At 32.6% G+C, this 11610-nt stretch overlaps 1 long non-coding RNA gene across 1 annotated transcript; it reads right to left on the minus strand.

Moving 5' to 3' along the window:
- Positions 1-5009: 5009 nt before the first annotated feature.
- LOC112015878 (uncharacterized) lies at positions 5010-10511 on the minus strand. Its single transcript, XR_010624116.1, has 5 exons — positions 10331-10511; positions 8261-8361; positions 7061-7183; positions 5917-6022; positions 5010-5313 (listed from the first exon to the last, which is right to left on the minus strand). It is a non-coding gene; the product is annotated as an uncharacterized LOC112015878 (long non-coding RNA).
- Between the last annotated feature and the right edge of the window lie 1099 nt (positions 10512-11610).

Below are 11610 nucleotides of genomic sequence, written 5' to 3' on the forward strand. Positions count from 1 at the left end.
GCAAGGAAAAGGTTAAGTTCAATACCTAATGATTGATGAAGCCACTGAAGCAGAGAGAGCGAGCCCAAGACAAGAACAAAAAAAAAAAAAAACCCAGATTTTAGAAATTCAGAATCAATTAATCAAAAATCAAAGCCAAAGGAAAAGGAAAATAAGTTCCATACCTAATGATTGATGAAGCCACTGAAGCAGAGAGGGTGAGACTGAGACAAAGGAAAGGAAAAAAAAAAAAAAGACCTAGATTCAGAATTTAGAAAAAAAGTTCCATACCTGATGATTGATGAAGCCACTGAAGCAGAGAGGCGAGGCAGAGACCAAAAAAACACAGAACCAAATTGTGACCATGAGGATGAGAAGCAAATCAGAGGCCATGAGAAGGGAAAAAAATTTGAGAGATTTAGAGGCGCGGGCGCGTGACTGCATGAGCTTGAGAGTTGAATGAGGCATGAGACTCTCACTGTGAGAGTGAGATAGAGGCGTGAGATAGAGATTAGAGAGGCGTGAGAGTCTGAATAGGTGTTTAGGTTAGTTTTTTAGGTTTCCTTTGTACAAAACAACATAGTTTAGGCCGAGAATAAGTAAACGAAATGGTGTAGTTTAAGTGGAAAAACCCAACCAACCCTTAACCGGTTTAACCCTGCCGGTTCTTGGGTTTTCGGTTGAATAGGCCGGTTTCTAAATTTTTTCGATTTTTTATGGATTTTCGTGTTTTTACCCATAATCAGACCGAATTAAAGGGTGGTCTCTAGTTGAACCGATCGAACCAGCCGGTCTGGTCTGGTTTTTAAAACCATGGTTAAAATAGAAAATAATAGTTTAACTACATCTCAGTTGTCTTTGTTGGGTGGATTCTTTGCAAATCCACAACTCATCAAATTAGAAAATATACGGACACAATCAATTTTATGCCACAAGTTTTACTACAGTTCTATTACGATCGACAATCATAGTAAAAAAATGTTACCATCACAATAATAATTATAAGTGATTGTGAAAGTGATATTACCATCACAATCAACATGTTATCTAATAGACACATGTTGTCATGTGTTGTATATGCAGGATAATAGAGGAAAAAAAGAATATATATATATATATATATATATATATTTTTTTTAATAGCTTCACTGATTTGTGATTTGTTGATGTTTTCGGACACTTTAGGCTTGATTCCCGCAGACTTTTGGATCTAGGCGGATGATTTGGATGATTTTCCTTCGAATGTTCTTCGTATTCGAAGTAAAAGTTCTTGAAGTTCTTGGAGGCTTTAGAGCTTGGTTCCGGCAGAGCTTCTGGACTTCTGAGTGCTTCCAATGGCCTGGTCCTCCCTCTCAATCTCCTGATTTCCTTGGATTTGATCCCTTCAAATGCCTTAGGAAGGCTTCTATTTATAGGAGTTTTTGGGGTAGGTAAGTGACACGTGGCAGAGTTTGATTGGTGACACGTGGCAGAGCTTGATTGGTCCGCTTATGTCATCGCTTGCACGTGCTGACTGATTGTGTCATCGCTTACACGTGCGAGACTACTTATGTCGTCGCTTACACGTGCGATGATATGTGATTGGTCTTTACATGACACTTGGCAAATTTCTGTTGGTTTCTGAATAGTGATAGTAAAACCTAGCAGCAATATGTGGCGCTTTGTAATTGGCTGTATTTTGTGGACTTGGTAGTGTGATGTGTCAGCTTGTGATAGGTCGGGAATTTTCCCTCTCTACAGTTATAACAAAAAATGAAAACTAAATTTAGTCCGAAGGAATGTGTTAACTAAAAGTGTTTGTGAACATTGTAAGCAACTTCCCCAGAATGTGATTCACGCATAATGGCTTTCGGCTGTACGGGACTTTGATCCAACTTGGAGTGTTCACCAAGTTAACCACTTCTCCAAGTTTTTAGATTTGGTGCAACACATAATAGAGGAAGAAAAGGATCTGGATGTTTTCACAATTGGTTCCGTAGAAATAGACTTTGGGTAGAAGACAAATCCTTTCCTATTAATGATGTAATCCAAACGGTCAAGAAAACCCTCTGTGATTTTATTCGGGCCATCCTAGTAAAATCTTCTCCTCCCACTGCATTAAATCCAAATCGGGTTTGTTGGTCTCCTTTGATAAACCCTTTAGTCAAAGTTAATTTTGATGGTGCAGTGTTTAAGGAGTCAAGAGAAGTAGGATTGGGGTGGTTGTTCAAAATTCTCAGGGCTTGGTTTTGGTGTTTACGAAAGAGAAAATACTCTTACCCCACTCAATTGCTGATGAATATATGGCAGCAATGAAGGTCTTAAGTTTTGCTCAAGACCTCAATCTTTCATCCATTATTTTAGAGGGTGACTTCGAAGTTATCATTAAAGCTCTTAGTATAGTAAAGATGAATCATTCTCCTCCCATAGTCACCTCATCATCGAGGCTAAATTTACACATGACTTTTGTTCTCTTGGTTTTTTTCATACTCATAGATAAGGTAATTTTGTAACTCATATTCTTACTAGACATGCTAGATATGTTAGCAATTTATTTATGTAGATGAAGGATGTTTCTCCCCACATCAATAATGTACTCATAACCAACTATGGCTAATCTCTTTTCTAATAACACTGCTTGACTTTTTTCTATTGAAAAAAATTGGAAAACAAACAATTTATCATGAAATAATAAATTCATTTCCCCAGTCACAAAACTAACAACTAAATTTTAACAAAACCTATTTCCAATAGAACTGGTAAGAAACCAAAATTCTAGTCCTATATAATTTCATTTTCCAGTCATAGAAACCACAACTAAATTTTAACAAAATATACTTAAACCAAACAGGGAAACACTAAACAATAATGTATATTAAAGCTCCCATCTCCACAAAGTCTTGTTTTCATTTGGTGGTTCTTGGTTTGCTATCATTACTATGTCATTCCCCTGTGACATACTAAGTTGAATTTTAAGGCCTTGTGAGCACGCTCATGTGTAAAAGGTGTAATTCTATGCAGGTCCATCCTAATTCGTAGGAGTATGCCACTAGCCTTATGGGTGGGAAGTTGACATTTGGTTTTTGTTCAGAAACCGATTTGAATCTTTATAGAGAGCTCTAACAAACCAAATGAGTTTGAAATTAGGGTACAAACTTTGGAAGGTATAGGGCAACTAAACATCCTAAGTTGAGTGGGCTGACCTCCACTTATGTACCTCATAGTCATGTTTCAAAAAAAAATCCCCCTAAGAGGAACCTTTCTTATGCATGCAAGAATTAAAAGTTAGGCACAAACAAAAGCACACATTCTAAACATATCATTTACAAATTAAAAAACGAATATTCTATCATTAGGGTTTTGAAAGCTACCACATTCTCAACACATCCAAATCCTTAACATGCTTCTAACAAGATTCAATCATCCTAAGCATGATTCTAATAAGATTTAAACATTCTAAGCATGTTCCTAACATGTGTTGAAAGATAAAGAACAAATAAACAATATTAAAATTGAAGAACAGTTTTTTTTTTCCTAAAAGCGCCTACCTATGAATGACTAAGGCTGTGTACACAAGCCCCCTAGGGTGCGTATGTAAAGCTGAGGTTGTTGAGGTAGAAACCCCTCTTCTAGCCTAAACATGCTTCTAGTCATAACATCTAAAAATAGAAGGAAAAAAAAAATACTAAGGCTAAGAAAAATAAAGATAAAAAATCCTAAAGAAGAAGTTATAAAAAGTAAAGAAAATTTCTGAAAAATTTAAAGAAAAAAAAAAGTTGTTAGCTATGCTTTAAGCAAGAACCAAGGCTGGCTCAAGACATTATAAGGCCTAAGACAACTACTTTAAGTGTGACATATTCTAATATTTTGAATATTAATAACAGATTTATTCAACTTTTGGTATTTTTTATTATATAAAATCTAATTTTTTAGATGCAAAATTACAAATTAAAATGAATCCATCTTATTATTCTATTACTATACAACTAAAATAAACACTATTTATTAAGTGAAGCAACCAAATACTAAAAAATTATGATTTAAAATTTTAAATAAATTATATATTTGATATCTCTAAATAAAATTTGAGTATAAATTTATTTATTAATGAGAGATTAATGAGCTCTTTCAGCATTTGTATGTAGGAAATTAATGAGTTTTACACTCTAAAACTTAGAAAAACTTAACAAAAAATAATTGCCACATCCAATAAAAAGTTTTTTCTTTAACTGGTTTTCTTTTTTCTTTTCTTTTTTTTTTTTTGGGGATAAAAAACTACTAATACTTCTATTAGTACATTTATATCTTTATTGATAAAAATTTGGGGGCAATTTTTGATTAGGGGCCTTAGGCGATTCCCTATTTGCGTCACCCATTGAGTCAGCACTAGCAAGAACCAAAGCTTTGATTTGATCATTTCCCTTTTCTTAGTGAATGACAATACACTACAAGAAATTTGGCTTTTAGCGACGGCATATAGTCATCGCTAATGCTTTAAATATCGTCACTAATTATATTGGCGACGAAAAATGTCGTCACTAACTTTCGTTAAATGAAGTTGGTTACAAAAAAGTTTTTTAGTGACGATATTAATGTTGTCGCAAATACAATACTATTAATGACGACAAAGTTGTCGCTAATAGTGACAATTGTCGTCATAAATAACTCGAGACTCCAAGACAAAATGTCATCGCTACTATCTCATTAGTAGTGACAAATTTTTTTGTCGTCGCTAGTAGATTATTATTAACGACGACATTTTTGTTGTCGCTAATATGTCATTACTAGCAACGACGCTTGCTGTCGTCACAGATAATGATATATAAGTGACCACAAAAATGTCATCACTAAAATTTGCATATTAACGATGATATTGTTTGTCGTCACTAATGATATGATAAAATATTAGCGTTGACATTATCGTCGCTAATAATATTTTATTTTTTTTTTTCTTTAAAATTTACATTCGGAATTTTACATAGGTACCTGTTGGGAAATAACAAAGCACAATCATATGCACATAAAAAAAATTTCAATCACAAATACTCATATAAGCATAACAACTGTTCAATCAATAACTACTAATAAGGGAAAATAATACCCAAGTTCAATATCATATACATAATAAAAACTCCAATCTATTCACTTAAATACTAATCAAATGATAACGAATTCCTCGTGAAGATATGCAACCAAGCTGAAACTTGTTGCAATGAAATATATCTCCCCTCTTCATCATCTCATTAATGCATGGACATGTGAGCTTCCATGAAATCATAGAGAGAATGATGAAAAGAACCAATCAATGGTGAAGTTCCTTTGCAAATTTCTTGAGCAAAGGTCGTGGAGGAAGCTCTGCAGGGGAAACAATGGTCAAAAATTTTAGAGAGGTTCTATGACTTATAGCCTAAAATTAAAATTTCATGACCTGAACACAATTCAATGTCACTGTTGATGCCTTGAGCACAACCCCTTTTAGGCTTTTACATCACCAAGATTGCACCAAGAAAAACCTAATATGAAGTGGTTCCAAAGCTCAACCAATCCAATCATCTCCACTAACCCTTAATAGGAAACATCTTTTTTCATAAGTTTAAAATCCATCAAAACAGTGCAAACCAAACCCATGATGAAACGCATGATTCTTGAAAAAGATATTTGTTCAAAGTCTATACGATGAAAAAGATAACTACATGAAAAATTACACTTGCACTTGCAAGATACACTAAAACCTCCTTGCTCATTTGAAAGGGGCGTTGAGTCAGTCATCTCATGTGGTGGTTCATTAGGTGGAGAAAACATTTTTAGCCTAAAACTTGTTGCTTTGTAGATGTGGTTATATGTTAATATGTAGTGTAGTCTTTACAACAACAACCAAAAAAAAAAAAAAAGTAGTGTAGCATGTAATGGAACCTAATTGTCAAATGTTTAGACAAACTTATTTATGTAGTAACATACCTTATAGAAATAGTGTCTTCTTTGAAGCTCTCTTCCTAACCAACAATTCCTATCAAAAGCAATCAATTGATGCCTACATAAATACCTCAAATGACAGATTCTCAAACTGCACAAATAAAATTCCAAACAATCACAATCACATTCTATAAAAAATTACAAGAATCCAAAAATGAAGACATACAAGAATACTAAATATAGGCTAAGAATAGAATCGACAAATGGCTACAGCTCATGCTTGAGGAGACTCCCCATCAAACTAAACTTAGTAAGTTATTCTAACTAGCTTAGGGGCACAATTTTTAATTTTCTAATTAATTTTTTGATAAATGATTGTTGTTTATAACCATATGAAAACAAAGAATGTAAATAGATAACATAATATTTCAACAAAAAAAAAAAGTAGTAAGAAAAAAAAAACTATTTTTTATAAAGAAAATTATTAACATAATGTGGTTCATAAGCTCACTCCAACTGTAACAATGAGTAATAATTTTTTTTTTTTTTTTTTTTTTTTTTTTTAAAAAAAAAAAACTATTTTTTATAAAGAAAATTATTAACATAATGTGGTTCATAAGCTCACTCCAACTGTAACAATGAGAAATAAGTTTTTTTTTTTTTTTTTTTTGAAGAGGATATAATTTTTCCATTAGTTTTTGCATCTTCAAGTATGTGACCTATTAGGGAAATAATTTCTTCCTTGTCACAGAGAGAGTCAACTTCTAGAATAAGTTGAATGATTATACTTTGCGGTAAAAGTAAGACTAAGTGTTCATTATGGAAGTGAAATAAGTACTACAGTATAGTTGATATGATGAAACTTATGACCTTACAAACAAAACATTTGCTTTGTTTTTCCTCATCTCACTCTCCTAATATTGGAAGATATACATTTTTTTCTTAATAATTTAAACTCACAAAAAACCCCTCTTCATCGTAATATGCAATATCAAACAATAAAAATAAGGCTTTCAACAAGTAGATGAATGGAACTACGCATTAAGGACAAAATGGATTTGTGAATGCAAAGCAATCCTAATGCATCATCTTCTTGCTTTAGACATTGTCGTCAAAATTTTTTTTTTTTTCAAGAATATCACAAAATAGTTTTGCAAAGTAAGTTTGATCAAGGAGTGCACATTCTCACCCGAAAATGACAAATCCTATGACTTGTCTTCTGAAGACTAAGCATTTTCATTTTCACTCAAGAGGCAATCTAGTCGCTTTGCAACGAAAGGCATAACTCTTAGTATAAACTGCTCCTCCATTACTACCAAAACCAACACCAAATCAAACCAATTCCCAAAAAAAGAAAAAAAAAATGATAAAAAACGGTGCGATTTAACTATGCAATGAAAAAACAGTGAGGCAAGGGGAATAGAAAAATAAAAAGAGAAGGAACTTATGATAACAAAAGGGCTATCCCCATAGAACACAGTGATGATTTTCAAGTTTAAAAGACTATTTGGATTCCCAACCAAGCATATGAGATCAATGTATATTCTATCTGACACTTAAGGCTTAAATACAAGGTAGAGGACAAGGTAAATTTTATTGCACAACCAAAACACATGGATTTATAATGTCTTTTGTTAACCTTGTAATAGCATAGTCGTCAAGAATTTTGTAGCTCAATGACAATGGCATAATAGTTCAAATCTCCCTCGTTGTACCTAGTGATCCTTGATGCATGTATAGTCTTTCATTAAACTTAAATAATAATCTTCTAGTACTTCTTTGCCACCAAGAAGTCTAAATTGTTTGCTGAATAATGCAATCATCCAAGTCAAAGGTTGCACTTTGTATGCAAGACCAATTAAATTCTTTTGTGCAACTGCTCTAACATAAGGTCAATAAAATAATGGACCATGAGAATGACTATTAGCAAATAATTGGTCAACCTCTTCACCCACAATTTCAAAATTACTCATTATTATGAGAGAATTTATTAAACGGTACCAAAGAAAAAATAGTACACTTATTTTCATTTCATATAGCTCTTAAAAAAATCATTAATCTCAAACATTAACAAAAATTGAGAGATTTCATTTCACTACTTTTACATAATTACATGACACTTTCAAGAAAGCATAATGTAGTCATTGCATCATAGTAAAGTAAAAAACTTATCAAAACAGTAATTAGACAATTTTTTACACTAATCATAATAGTGAATGGGCAGCTAATACACTTGTATTTTATACATGCTAGTGTAGTTTTCACATGGCCTCCATCTATAAATCTGCAGGTGGTCGTAAATTGATCATATGAATCTTTTCTACCTATATGTAGTATTGTGTGTGAGAGAGAGAGAGAGAGAGAGAGAGAGAGAGAGATCATTACTCACAGCTCATAGTCCTCCATGTCCTGAGAGTGGCTTTAGTAATTGCTCACTGACTACTGTCTAGAGTAACATATTTGACAAAATTCTATTGTAATCAACGCAATCTGAACAAGAACACATATATTAAGACACATTATACACTTTCACCAAATTTCTCATTGACTACAATCCATGTAATTAATTTTTTACACGGAGTGGAAGGCCTAAGAAAAGAAACTCACACAAACACCATTACAACTAATATCTTGACCTGCCTGGTTATACCTTCCATCAAAAGTTGGATTTCCATAAATCAAGCACAAATAAAGTTAATTTAAATTGAAAATTGTGGGTTCTACAACATCAGATTTTGGGTGACAAAAACTGAGATAATGCAACTGAAAGGACTCTAATATTGTAGATTAAGAAACACTACTATGAAAATACAACAATATAAGCAAACCAACTTTATTGGATTATTTTGAAACTAGAAAGGATAAATGGCAATTCACCAAGGTATAAGAATCCTAGACATAATCTCAGAGGTTACTATTTCTCCTGATCTCAAGACAACCCACTATGCTCAAGAAGAACCTTTGTATCATTACATTGCTTCCTCAAATGTTTGTATCTATGCCTCAGAGCATCTTTCTGAAGGTGAGACCAAATTTCATCTTTATGATGAAATTTCCCTGACCTTTAACCCAAAGTTTTTCTTTAAAAAGCTTTACCAACTTTGGAATCACACCTACGTAGTACACTCCCTTAGAAATCAACCACCAAGTGTAAGTAAATTCATTTAATAGAAATTACAATAAATTAATATTTGGAATCCAATTGTAAAGTTTGCAATTGAAAAGGCCGCTATCTCAATTTGATAGTACCAAATACATCAAAAGATTCAAAACTAGTGACAAATAATAAAGGAAAAATCAATAGAGTTTATTAAAAATAGAAATAATCTCAGTTAATCACTAAAAAAAGGCATAAGAGAAAATCATATAAATAATTAAAACTAACAAACTAGATAAACAAAATAAGTCAATACTGTATCAAGTGCTGTTTCGTTTTGATCTAATCATAAATACAAAATATTTCAGTGCCAATTAATGTTGGTGTACGAATTCAAATTATCACTAATTACATATATATATATATATATAATATTACATTCTAATCCAACCCAACATTGTAATTGTAAAATTATAATAATAATATAGATATTCAAATACATATATAGATCTAGTTTTTTTCCTTGGATTTATTCCTAAAAAATAAAAAGTAAGTAGTTTTATAATGAAAATATATGAAAAGTAAAAAATAAAAATAAAATAAAGACTTACTTCTTAAACAATGAGTGAAAATGTCATATAAGTACAATTCAATCAACCAAAAAATAAAGAAAAATGCTTTTTTCAAACAATGTGAAGACTGATGGCTGTCATTCATATTGGAAAAGGCAAAACCCAAAGCTTTTTTCAAACTCTTAACACTCTCCCATCAACCACGTGTCCTAGAAACTAACTTTTAATATATATTTTTTAACTTTTGCATTGAGAAGAGCAATGGTCAGCGTACAAAACAAGAAGGAAATAAACTTGGCATGCCTTCCTGCCAGATCTTCAGTACACCCACAAGAGAAATGATGTAAAACAGAGAAGAAGAAGAAGTGGGGCGAGAAGAAGGCTGTAAAACTAAAACAGTGCAAAAAGAAGAAATAAAGAAGGGTGCAAGGCTGAAAGCAGTGGCGATAACGTTTTCTTGGCTTTTTTCTTTTTTAGAGGTATGTTTTTCTGGTTTTTTCTTTACCAGCCCAAACATCCGATTTTCTCCGGTAAGGCCGGTACAGTTCGGTATCGGCTGAAATTTGAAGCGGAACAAAACATAAGTGTTTCTATACCGGTTCACCGACCGGTAAGATAAATACCGGCTATACCGGCCGGTATGGTACGATTTTGGCTTCTTTGAGATAAACACATTCGTGTACAACAAGGGCAAATCATAATCAGCATCACAATAATCTCTAAATAAAGCCACAAAGTTGGTACCTGTGTCAAATACCCAAAACAAAGATCGAAAAGAACAAAGCTTTACCAGGAAGGGACCCAAATGGCGAGATGGAGAGAGAACAGTGGCGAGTGCCTTGAGGGTGAGTGGCATAGAGAGAGGTGAGGGTGGTTCACATGGTGGCAGCGGTTGCTCGATTGCAAGCGGTGAGAGTGAGCCACAAAGAGAGAGAGAGAGAGAGGTGTCAGTGATTAGTGATTTTTTTTTTCTCAAATCTCAGTGATTGCCTGATTGGTGATAAAGAATGAAATTGAAAACTGACGTGAAAATACAAGAGTGGGAAAAATATTTGGTTTGGCGCCCTTGAGAAACGAAGTCGTTTGGACCTTTGTCAATGGTCCAATTTTTTTTTTTTTCATTTTATTTTAAAACTTATTATTTTTAATGGTAATAAAAAAAATTATGAGGAACTTTAATGGTAATTAATTAAATTGGTTAGTTTGATAGGAACGTGGCAGGTTTCATCTGAAAAAAAAAAAAAAAATTTTTTTGAAGTTTTTCCAATAAATTTTTCTTATTATTATAAATTAATAATTTATTTATTTAAGTCAATTTTATTATTAAACAATTATTACAAAAATTATGACCTATTACTTGTTATTTCACCTCGATCAAATCAGAAAATTGAAAACAAAAAAATAACACACCCAAACCCACACAAAATAATAACTTCAAAGCTATTTTAGAGCACTCACATTAGGTTGTAGGAGTGACAATTTGTGTTTACTAGTCAGGTTTGTGTTGTACCGACTCATGAGTATTTGACTAAATGGATCGACACTAATCTGATAAGTTTATTAAACAGGTTAAGATTCTTCAATCTTATGTTTGATCCAAGAGAGCACCTAATAGTATCTTCCCTTTAAAAAAGAATTTTTGAAAATTAGTATTTTTTATGGAAAACATAATTTTAAAGGTAGTACTTTGAACTAATACTTTTGTGGCTCCCATATGATCCCAGGGAAAAATAACTTTAAAGGAAGTAATTTGGGGAACATAATTTTAATCGAATGGTCAAATTATGAGAACAAGGATAATAGAATCTTCATGGGGCCACAAGGCATGTGACCATCATGCTCCTATTCATATTCAAATCTTGATCATTGGATTTCAAGAGTATGGTGGTGACATATTAGAGTTGGCAAAATTTGAGACCAACTAGATGGTTAGATTGGGAGAACAGAGCTATACAAGTATGCAACACTTGTCCATCACGCGCCATAATAAGATCTGGAATCTAACCATTAGATTTGAAGAGTGTAATGAAAAGTTAATTCTAGTAAATTATAGTCACAATCAAACGATCG

Source organism: Quercus suber, unplaced genomic scaffold, assembly GCF_002906115.3.
Source record: "Quercus suber isolate HL8 unplaced genomic scaffold, Cork oak 2.0 scaffold_405, whole genome shotgun sequence".
Classification (NCBI taxonomy): domain Eukaryota; kingdom Viridiplantae; phylum Streptophyta; class Magnoliopsida; order Fagales; family Fagaceae; genus Quercus; species Quercus suber.